Genomic DNA, 11691 nt, shown 5'->3' with positions numbered 1-11691 from the left:
TTACTATTGAATCTGCTTCTACCACCTTTTCATACACAGCTTGGTTCTGTTACTGTAACTGTTGTCTCTGGGTTGATTCAAACCCTTCAGGGGACCTGAGCTGATAATCCAGTGCAGAACTGTGAGGATGTTGTGCTGGTTGGACATGCCGATTTGTAGAAGGAACGTCACGACAAGATTTTATAACCTTCCTCAATCGGAGGAAAGTTTCGCCCGTCTCCTGATCAACATTCCCTCTTGAACTATCACCACTAAACAATGGACCGTTTGGCGATTTGGGTGCAAATTAATTTTTCATTTGTAACAATAATCACCATTTCCTAGGGGTGTGATAAACAGCCCTTCTTTCTACCTCTCTCTCAAAAAAAAAGCTAGCAAATGGAAGTGAGTGTTAGTTTGGATCAAACATTTGTCGAGTGGTTTGATTTGGTAGGCGTTAGGACCACGGGGAATCTTTAGTTCCCGATTGAAGCAGCGTGCGTTAGTAAGCAGGAGACGGGAATTCGCCAATACAACGTTAGAGCGCCATTCTCACTCAAGGCGGAACAGCAGAGAGAAAATCACACTGTTCCTCCACTCAAAACAATTTAGCCGAAGGACTCAGACACAGAGCTCGCAGGTTTTAAATCCTATTTGTTCATCGATTTTCCAAGGATCTGTCATTGACATTCTGATGGAAAGAATCCTCATTTTGGGAGTATTGGCTTTGTCCAGCAGGTGCCTCTCGCCTCCTGATCTCAAACTCCGGCGGTAACTGAGTACAGACGGTAAGAACTTTAGCAGATTCCTGAGGATACCTCTGTTCCTTGGGGACATTTGCTATTAGCGAGCTGAATGCAGATGTAGTGCAGTTCTGGTAACTGCATATTCCATCTCCAGATCAAACCGGTATCTAACCCAAAATATTACCAGCCAAAAGAAAGTTTTCTGTTAATTGTGGGCAATGTTAACATAGAAAAAAGAATCTATCAACAGCAAAAAAACCAGACACAATAAAGTGTTACGACAGTATTCCATGGAATGTAACCGAGTTGTGTATTTTGAATTTTGCATCATCTGAGGATCGATCTATGGTATTTACCCTGCATTAGTGTGTGTCTTTATACAGTGTGTGGGGTTAGGTCTCTATCTATGTTCTTCTGTATGTGCAGTTTGATGTCGATATATATGTCCCCGTCTCCGTTTATGATTGTCTGTCTGTTTGTGTGTGTGTGTGTGTGTGTGTGTGTGTTTATATTTGCGTTCGTTCACGGATTTGTCAGTCTGTGCTACCATACATATCCGAGTATGCATGTGAATGGGTATTTTGGAACACAGCTGTTAGGAAAGGACGCGGTGTCTCCTGTGGCTTTTCATTTTAAAAGCGAGTATTTCATCCGAAGGCCGATGCAGGTTTAAATTACAGGCGTCAGTCGCTAACCATTGAACTGGTCTTGGTGTTGAAATTTGTACTGATCGTGCTTTGACCAGAGCGCTGACCATAGACTACCTACGGTCCCCGAACTGCGGAACTGACCATGGTGCTGAACGGCTCCTAATTGTGGAGCTGGCCACGATGCTGAACAGAGAGCCGAGGGATCCTTTAAGTACAGAGCTGGCCATGGTGCTGAACAGAGCGCCGCGTGGTCCCTAACTGTGGAGCTGGCCACGGTGCTGAATAGAGCCCAGCGGTCCCTAATTATGGAGCTGGCCATGGTGCTGAACAATTGTGAACCATAGTGCGATCCGTGGTGATGTCCGAGGCGCAAGGTTCTCTCCGCTCGAAAATCTCAGACTAGCCCTTTTCTCTACTGGAACTGTGCTTTTGCCTCTACGTGGAAAAAATAGATGGTTATTATTATAACATTAAATTATGCATCATATTATGTTAATAATACCTGTTTATAATTGATCCAGATTTGAAAGAAGTAGTAAACTTGAATCTATGAAGTTAAACATCACGGATTATTTTCAAATTGATCAGAACCCTTTTGGGAGATGCAATTGCAGGTCATTTTATATTGGGGACGACGAGAAGGTTCTGCACAAAACAGAATATTTATTGGAGTAGTTTGCAATAATATTTCCCGGTGCATTGTCTCTGGAAGTGAAACTGGGTTTTCCTGTTCCGAATATAGCGTAGCTGTGTTGCGCATAATTTTACACGTTGTTATAATTAGCACACGAGTGATATAAAAATACTCCAGTTGCAAGAAGCAGTCACTACACAGTTCTCATACTGTCCCGCCTATTTTTAGTTTCCATGGCTGTTGTTTCTATGTTCGTTCTGGTGCATTATTTGTTATTTTGGCTTGAGGGTTACTTAGCTCTGTGCAAGTATTTAAATACATGCCTATATATTGTCTATGTCAATGTATATTTATCAATCGTTGCCATGCTGAGCATTCAAGTGTTACATGTTAGTATCACGTAATCCCAAAGGTAAGGAAAAGATGGGCAGGGGAAGTAGAGACAAGGGTTAAAATCTGAAACTAAAACAATATATTTGTCCTCATATATCCATCGTATGGTATTTTTAGACTTCCTCTAATAGCAAACTCGTCGTCTTTTGGGGAAATAGTAACATATGAATAACAATTGAATAGGATATGAGGAGTTGCAAAGCGAATAATACAATCATTGTCTCTGGATCTGTTATCTGTTGGTAATTCCAGTTTACATTCTGAATGAAAATAATCTGTTGTTTAGATTGTAGAAAGCACATGGATATTGGGAAATAGTACTGAAAGGTAAATTGCATTAAATTATACTGTTTCAGCTCTGTGGGTGAATTTCCTGCAATTGAAGATGAGGGTTAAATGGGACTGAGCAGAAAATAGAAACTGCAGCATCCGCTGAGCTTTGTGAAGTATTTTGTGCCCTGCTAGCGTTGACCTTATTAGTACTAACAACCTGCTGTTAGTTAATTGCCCACTGTTAATAAATGCCAATTAAGGGCTTGTCCAGGGCTGCTCATGGTAATTGGAGTTGTATTGGGCTGGCTGAAATAACTTCTACAATGAAAGCCCATGAGTCTTGGCTGAGCTGGAATTATGTTTAATGTTAGCAGGAAGGGTGCTTGTGATGAGGTCGGAATTTTGAGATCACTGGTGCCCTAAATCAAGCAGTCACTAATAAGCATTTTCACATTTCTAAGACAACTTAACTTCAATGAGTTATATTGATTGTGCGCTAATGTATAGTTTCCTAATGTTCTTCAGGGTGTGTGTGTCGACTTGGTCGTGAAAGCCATAGTGCGTGACGTAGATTTCACATCACAAAAACAAACCATTGGCCCACAGATTGTTTACACAGTAGTTGAGCCTCCTGTCAACCTATTTAATTCATCTCATCCTATCAGCATATCCTGCATATATTTTCTCATTCATGCTTCTATCCAGCAGACACTTAAATCATTGATCCTATTTAGAGTTATAAAATCATAGAATGGTTACAGCACAGTAGGAGACCATTCAACCCATCATGGCAGTGCCAACTTTCTTTAAGAACTACTCAGATATTTATACTCCCATATCTTTTCACTATCTCCCTGCAATATTTTCTCGCTTGAGATAATTATCCAATCCCTTTTCAAAAGTTATGATTGAATCTGTCTCACTGCACTTTCAGGCATTTCAGATCCCAACCACTCAGTGCATGAAAACAATTTCGTCATATTTCCTCTGGTTCAGTTGCCAATCACTTCAAATTGCTATCCTCTTGTTCTTGACTCTCCCAGCAACACGAATGGTTTATCTCTATCTATCCTGTTTAGACACCTCATGATTTTCAACACCTCTATCAAATCTTCTCTCAACCTTCTTTTCTCCGAAGAGAAGTTTCACCTTTGCAAATCTATCCTTACAACTGAACTCTCATCTGCAGAACCACTCTCACAAATCTGTTCTACACCACCTCCAGAATCTTTCGGTCCATCCTGGTATGGATGGTGCCCAGAATTGGTTTTACAGAAGTCCAATTGACATCGAGTGAGTGTTTTTTTAAGGCTCATCATAACGTCCCTGCTTTATATCTGTACTGATAAAGCCCAGGATCCTGTACGTCTGAGTAACTTCTTTCTCACCCTGCCATTCCACCTTCAACAATTTGTGCATTTTTACCTCCGGGTTGCCCTTTCACCCCCTTTAGAATTGCTTCCTTTATTTTGTCTTACCAATATGTATCACGTCACACTTCTCTGTCAAATTTCGCCTGGCACATCTTGACCCAATCCACCAGATTATCTATGTTCTCTTGAGGTCTATCACTACTCTCTTCACACTTCACAATACTTCCATGTTTTTTGTCATTCGCAAATTTTAAAATTGCATCTTACACACTTGAGTTTAGCTCATTAATATCGATCAAGAGAAGCAGTTGTCCTAATACCAACCCCTGGGGAACCCAACTATCCATCTTCCTCCAGTCAGTAAAACAACCTTTCACTGCTAATCCCCATTTCCTGTCATTCAGCCAATGACAGGGAATCCGTGCCATCACTGTCTCTTTTATTCCATGGAGTTAAACTTTGCTGATAAGCCTGGTGTGTGGCACTTTCTCTAACTCATTTTGGATGTGCATGCATACTAATCGCTTTACCCTCATCAACACCCTCTGTTAGTTAATTGGAAAACTCAATCAATTTGATTAATCATCATTACCTTGGTCTCTGGATTGCTAGTTCAGTGACAATACTCCTGTGGTTAGAAATTTTCCAACAGAGAAAGAGAAGTCTGCTGTGTTCTAGGAGAAAGTCTCACTAATTGAAATCATCTTCCAGTGTTACATTAACCCAGGCTCTCTTTCTAATTTAGAATTCACATTTAACCATTTACCATGGTGAGATTTGAACCTAGAATCTCAGAGCATTGCTGTAAGTTTGTAGTTTATAGTTCAGTGACCTATACCACCAGGTCACAAGAGGAAGCCAGGCTTGTTTTATAAGTGTTCTAAATACTTAATTAGACAATGCCTTTCATCTGTATATCTCAGTGAGGTAATTAACAATGGGACCTGCAGTATATACTGGGTGGAGTAATGGTACATCCATGGTTTCTTACGTCTAACCAAATAGATTATTCTCTTAACCCTTCTAGGACATTCCCCCACCACCACCACCCCCACCCCCACCCCCACCCCCACCCCCACCCCCAACACTGTATTATTATCCTACTTCATTTTTTCTTCAGTATCCTTCCTGAACACCTTGTATCCAGAGATATTTAATACCCTTTCCTGCCCTATGTACCTTGGCCTCCATTATCACCAGAATAGCATACTCCCACATGATGACCCACGCCTATGGTTCACCAATTTTATTTATCACATTCAATTCACTCACTCACATGCTCTACAAACCTAATTTAGACCTTATTGCAATCCCTCTTACTCTGACCCTATCTAATATCTTTCTATTTCTTACTCTAGCACACTCCCAATTTTTGCACACCCCACTTTTCCTCTCTAATGTTGTGGCCTCATTCCCAACATCCAGACTGATTAGGTTAAACCCTCTGCAGTAGCATTAGCTAACAGTCCATCAGGGACTGTCCTGGTCCCATTCAGGTCCAATCTGTCCAACTTGTACATGTGCCATCTCCCTCAGAAAGTGGCCTATTGATCCAGGAATCAAAAGCCCTCCTTCCTTTGTCATCTCTCCAGCCATGCATTCAGCTGCTCTACTTTTCTATTTCGATATGCATGATACTTGGGAGTAATCCAGAAATTACTCCCTTTGGGATTCTGCTTCTCAATCTCTTTACTATCTCCCTAAAATCTGCCTGCAAGACTTAATTTCTCTTTATAGACCCATAGAATCCCTACAGTGCAGAAGGAGTGCATTTAGGAAATCGAGTCTGCACAGATTCTATGGAAGAGTATCCCACCCTGGCCCTATCCCTCTCACCTCATGCACTTACCATGGCTAATCCATCTAAACAACACATCTTGGGACATCCACATCCACAAAAGTGCTATTTACAAAAGTTTCAACTTCATGGATACATTGCAATGATGACAGTTGATCAGCTCAAGCCACTGTAGCTGATGATACTTTCCATACTTGAGGTCATCCAGGTGTTGAGAAGTGTCTTGGTGTTCCCACATAGAACAGGATTTACCTGAACCAGTCTTTGTGGTAGCAAATTCTCACACCTCCTGAGTAAAGATTTTCATCTTATTGGATTTATTAATGACTATGACTGTTAGCTTTAGATTCCCCAACAAGTGGAAATAATTTGTGCAAACACTTTTGTCCAGTGTCATATAAATGGCTTCTAATAAGTGGGTTTACTGCCCCTGTGTAAATTGCCAAGCCCCGTAATGCAAACTCTCTTTCTGAAATTTGTGTCTCCTAAACTACTTCTAATAGCTTTAATATCCTCTGTGACTGGGGGCTGTTTATGTTGGAGGATGTTGAATCATAGAATTGAATCCTTACAGAGCAGAAGGAGGCCATTTGGCCCATCGAGTCAGCACTAACTACAATCCCACCCGGGCCCTATTCTTGTAACCCCACACATTTACCCTGCTAATCCTGCTGACACTTGGGTCAATTTAGCATGGGCAGTCAACCTAACCCACACACCTTTGGACTGTAGAAAAACCTCTATGTCTACCATAATCAAATCTCGTGTAAAACCATCCACCCCCAGAACTTTTTGCTCCAGTATCAAAATTGTAAGAACATTTGCATTGATGTTTGTACTGGGTTCAGTGTTTGAATAGAAGATATCCTGAGAGAATTGTGAAGCAACATCAGAGAAAGTGGAAGACAACACATAATGCATATTGATTATTGGGTAGGAGATTCAATTTGACAGTCTCTAATCAAGCCCTTTGATATCAATGAGTTACTTGATGGGAGGGAGGATTCAGTAGGTTTAATCCACCTGAATTTAAGGCAGACCTTTGATAAAACGCTACAGAAAGTATTTTAAACTTGATAGATGTTTTTGGAATGAGCTTTTAAAGTTGGTGCTAAACTGGTTTGAAGTTGCAAAGTGCATTTCTTTAAGGAAAGGCCTTCTCAGTGGTGTTTGGATAGGTTAATTTAAAAAGCCCAATTCTTCCTCTCTCTCTATCCATCCATGAACAAAAGGTATGTTTTGATGTCTGATTCCTTTCTTGAGTCTATAAGAGTATTCTCCCCAACCCTTGAATTTGGAGTATTCCAACCCCTAAATTAATAACTCCCATTGGTAAACCAAGATACAATGAAATGAAAGGGTTGGTTTATTTCACGAACTCACTGAAAATGAGGGAACGGGTTTTTGCAATGCCTGCCTCTCTTCACACTCGTACAATAAAAGAGGTATAAAGAAAGAAGGGGGCAAAGGGCCAGAGCACAATAAAGATACAAGTTATGGTTTTGCCTGAGTCCAGAATCCAGAGTCAGTAGTCTAATGGAGTGTTTCTTCAGAAGGGAGGTTGGTTGACTGTTGCAGTGTTATCAGTCTTTCTGAAGTGAGGACATCTGTAAGGGGAAAAGGCACATAGAGTTGAATTAAGCATGAAGGTACATGTTCCAATATTCCAGTAGTTCAAACTGTAGATGAGAGCCAGGTCATTGTACCTGGACAGAGCTCCTTCTGCTGCCACCTGTACAATGGTAAGATGCTATACAGCAATTGGTCATCTGCCTGGAGTTACTTTTCTCCTCTGAGATCAAAGTAGTCACTGAAGAAAAAAATCCAACATTTTATTATTTAAAATAATTCAGATAGCTCAAGTCTTGGTCATGTGACAGTGTGGATTTGTGTTGACTAATAAGGTCCTTGGTTGAAATTCATGTTTTGGAGCAGTTTATGCTCAAACCATTAACCCCACAAAGAGTCACAAACAATGGCCTTTGTTCTTGGAGAGACAGAATCTCTGCTGGCCAGAATTCTTTTGTTAGGAAAATAAAGAAGCTTTGTTTAGCTCCAGGAAGGGGCGTTAGTGCCTGGTTTAAGATAATGAGACACTCGTGATTGTCTGACAGTTAGAAGCTCCTCTGATACGAGTGTGTAGTTGGGGTAGCTTTGCCCAAATGAAACTGAACATTTTACAGAGTAGCCCAGGGGACAGAAATGTGTATTAATGTTTTCCTTCAAATCTCAACTAGGACAATGGAAAGAGATAATTATAGTAGGGCACATCATGGTTTAGCTCTGGGCTGCTTTTCCATTTCAATCTAATAATCATTTTGAGGATGAAATATGGTCTCAACCATTCCACGTTTTCTACTGATGTTGGATAATCATTCATATTAAGGAACAAGTTAAGCACCTGGGCAGGTTGGGAAAATGGGTTACCAAAGGAATAAAGAAAATTGATGGAAGAGTGGAAATCATACAATGGAGTGCAAACTAAATGGGGGGTAGTTAGAGCAAATAGCATGGGAGAGGGAATGTTATTAAGTACAGTTCTCAGAATAATGTGCAGTAATGTAGAGATAACATATGTCCAAACTGGGTTGTGCACAACCTCTGTTTGATGTTCAACCCAGAGTAAATGTTGAATCATTTATTAAACTCATCATCTGAAGAATTTAGTCCCTCTTCACGGCATCACTCGTCTCACTCTACTTCATCCGCATTGCTCCAAAACTCCTCCTTATGTTTCCAATCAAATCTAGATTTGATCTCTTCAATCACCTTCTTATAGGCCATCCATCCTCCATTCTTGTCTAACACTGCAGACGGTCCCACACTGAGTTCCCCTCTGTCCATCACTCGGTAACCTCTGCTGGTTGCAAATTTAAAAAGAAAGTGTGGGTATTAGGAATAGTGCCTGTGACAAATTGATTTGTTGTAAAAACCCAGTACTTTACAGACTGTCTCCTACCATCCTTAGCCGGTCTAGCCTACGTGACTCCACACCCACAACTGGTTCACTTGGAAGGGCCCACTGAGATGGCCACTCAGTTGTACTAAATCGTTGCAAAAATATATGATCAGAGTAACATTGGATGAACCTAGAATTTAAGTACACCCTAGCCAGACGATGTTGCTAACATCCTGGGGTATGTATCAAACTTGGGAAAACTGTGTTGTCACGGTGGCTCAGTGGGTAACACTGCTTCCTCACAGCACCAGGGAGGTATGTGCAGAGTCTGTGGGTTTCTTCTGGCTCCAGTTTCCTCCTCCTCTCCAAAAGACATGCTGGTCAGATGCATTGGCCATGCTAAATTCTCCTTCAGTGTGCCCAAACAGGTATGGCGACGAGGGGTTTTTCACAGTAACTTCATTGCAGTGTTAATGTAAGCCTACTTCTGACACTAACAAATAAACTTAAAACATACCAATCAAGCAGCAGCCTGACAATGTTGACCGTCAGGACTGGCCTTAGTCGCACCACTACTGACTCTCCTTGCTCAGCTAGCCAAGTCCTGAACAACATAGCTGCCAGACTGAGGCAGATGGTGAAAGAACCAGCATGGGGGGAAAAAAAACAACACCTTTACCAATCTCCCTGTCATAGATGCGTCTGTCCATGATAATATTTGTGATCACTGCACAGCTTTTGTGGAGAAAAAGTTTTCCTGCTGAAAATTTTCTCTACGATGTTCTGGATCATTACCAGCATGCAAAAAGAGAGAGATTAAAAACAGTTGCTGCAGGCCAAAATGGGCCAGACTTACTGTGGACCACCAACAGAACTGTATTCCATCTTGCGATCACGAGCTGTAACATCATGGCCCACCATGTCTCTGGGAATTACCGCTAAGTAAGAAGTCTCACAACACCAGGTTAAAGTCCAACAGGCTTATTTGTAGCAAACACCATTAGTGGCATTTGCTACAAATAAACCTGTTGGACTTTAACCTGGTGTTGTGAGGCTTCTTACTGTGTTTACCCCAGTCCAACCTCGGCATCTCCACATCATAATTACCACAAAGCCAGGGAACTGACTCTGGTTCAGCGAGAAGTATAGGAGAGAACGCCAGAAACAGCAGTAGCTAACTGGAACTCATGTGTCAACCCAGTGAACAACACAGGACTACATGCATGCTGAGAAGCAGAAGTAGCCAGCTACAGACAGACAGAGTCCTGCTACATCCAGTCACGAATGGTGGTGGAAAATTAAACAACTAATTGGAGAAGCTGACCTGCTTCTCATTGATGGGGAGACCAGCATGCCAGTGTAACAGACTGGCTGAAATCTTCACAACTAACTTTCAGTCAGAAGTGCAGGGTGAACAATCAATCTCAGTCTCCTCCTAGGGTGCCAACCATCGTAGAAATCAGGCTTCAGCCGATTCGGTTTCACGTGATACCAAGAAATGGCTAAAAGCACGGGATCCTAGAAGGATTATAGGTGCTGATAATATTCCAGCTGTATTGCTGAAGACTTAGGTTCTGGGACTAGTCATGCCCTTAGCAAGTTGTTCCAGTACAGCTACAATCCTGGCATCCATCTGACAATGTGGAGAATTGTCCAGTTATGCAAACAGAAAGCAGCTCAAATCCAACCTGGCCAGTTACGTCAGTTTACTCTCGATCATCAGCAATATAAGGGAATGTGCCCGTGCAATTAACTAGCACTTATTCAGCAATAACCCTGTTCACCACTGCTCAGTTTGAGTTCTACCAGGGCCATTCAGTTTCAGACAATCTTTGTCTAAACATGAACAAAAGAGCTGAATTCCAGAGTTGAGGTTGGAGTGACTTCACTTGACTCCAAGGTAACCTTTAACCAAGTACGCCATCGAAAGGTTCCAGTAAAACCGGAGTCAATGGGAATCGGGGGATATTTCTCCCCTGGTGGTTGTTATAGCAAGCACAAAGGTTGTGGTCATAGGAGGCCAATTATCTCAACCCTAAGACATCACTGCAGGAGTTCCTCAGGGCAGTGCTTCAGGACCAGCTACTTCATCTCTCTATGTTCATTAGTTGGAAGAGGGGGATGTTCGCCGATAATCACACAATGTTCATCTTCATTCACAACTTCTCTGATAATGAGGCAGCCAGTACCCACATGCAACAATACCTAGGCAACATTCAGGTTTGGGATGATAAGTGGCAAGTAATATTCATACCACATGAGTGCCAGGCAATGACTATCACCAAGAGGACATTTAACCATCTTCCTGTGGTCTTCAATGGCTATGTAACTGTTAACTCTCTTGTATAAATATCCTGGAGGACATCATTGACCAGAAACTGAACTGGATTAGACGTATAAATATATATTGATGTTCCAAGAGCAGGTCAGAGCCTGAGAATTCTGCTGTGAGTAACTCATGACTTCCTAAAGCCTATCCACCATCTACAAGATGCAAGTCAGGAGTATGATGGAATACTCTCCGCTTGCCTGGGTGGGCTTGGCTCCAACAACACTGAATAAGCTCCACACCATCCAGAATAAAGCAGTCTGTTGATTGGCATCCAATTCTCCTCCTTAAATATTCACTCTCTTGCACGTTCTATTGATGAATGAATGTAATAACATGGATGGGAATAATAACAGGCAGAATGGACACATGGTCTTGGGACACACACAATCCCATGTCTTTTTAAAAATTGCAGAGAGAAATGTATGAGACAAAATGAATGAGGATTGTGGAAGGAATTTGTAGGGAACCATGGACACAAACTTATATTCATCGCTCCTCATTAACTAACATACAAATTGATTGACGACCAGTGTCCCTTCTCATTAACAACCTAATCATGGTGATGACCCAAATAGTGATAGATTATGGACAGTCGGCTTATCCTTAGGGCTGAG

At 41.6% G+C, this 11691-nt stretch overlaps 1 protein-coding gene across 2 annotated transcripts in view; it reads left to right on the top strand.

Annotated features, from left to right (window-relative positions):
- The first annotated feature begins 559 nt into the window (after window positions 1–559).
- Window positions 560–11691, top strand: part of rasl10b (RAS like family 10 member B) — a 163282-nt gene continuing 152150 nt past the window's right edge. The window contains exon 1 of one of the 2 annotated variants that reach the window (XM_080210634.1): window positions 560–767. The gene's annotated coding sequence lies outside the window, so the exon portion shown is untranslated. Of the gene's footprint in view, window positions 768–1749; window positions 1831–11691 lie in introns of those variants that run through there. The other variant, XM_080210635.1, reaches the window with a different exon arrangement.

Source organism: Carcharhinus amblyrhynchos, chromosome 23 (genome assembly GCF_965287045.1).
Source record: "Carcharhinus amblyrhynchos chromosome 23, sCarAmb.v2.hapA, whole genome shotgun sequence".
Classification (NCBI taxonomy): Eukaryota; Metazoa; Chordata; class Chondrichthyes; order Carcharhiniformes; family Carcharhinidae; genus Carcharhinus; species Carcharhinus amblyrhynchos.
This window is presented reverse-complemented; position numbering and strand designations above follow the sequence as displayed.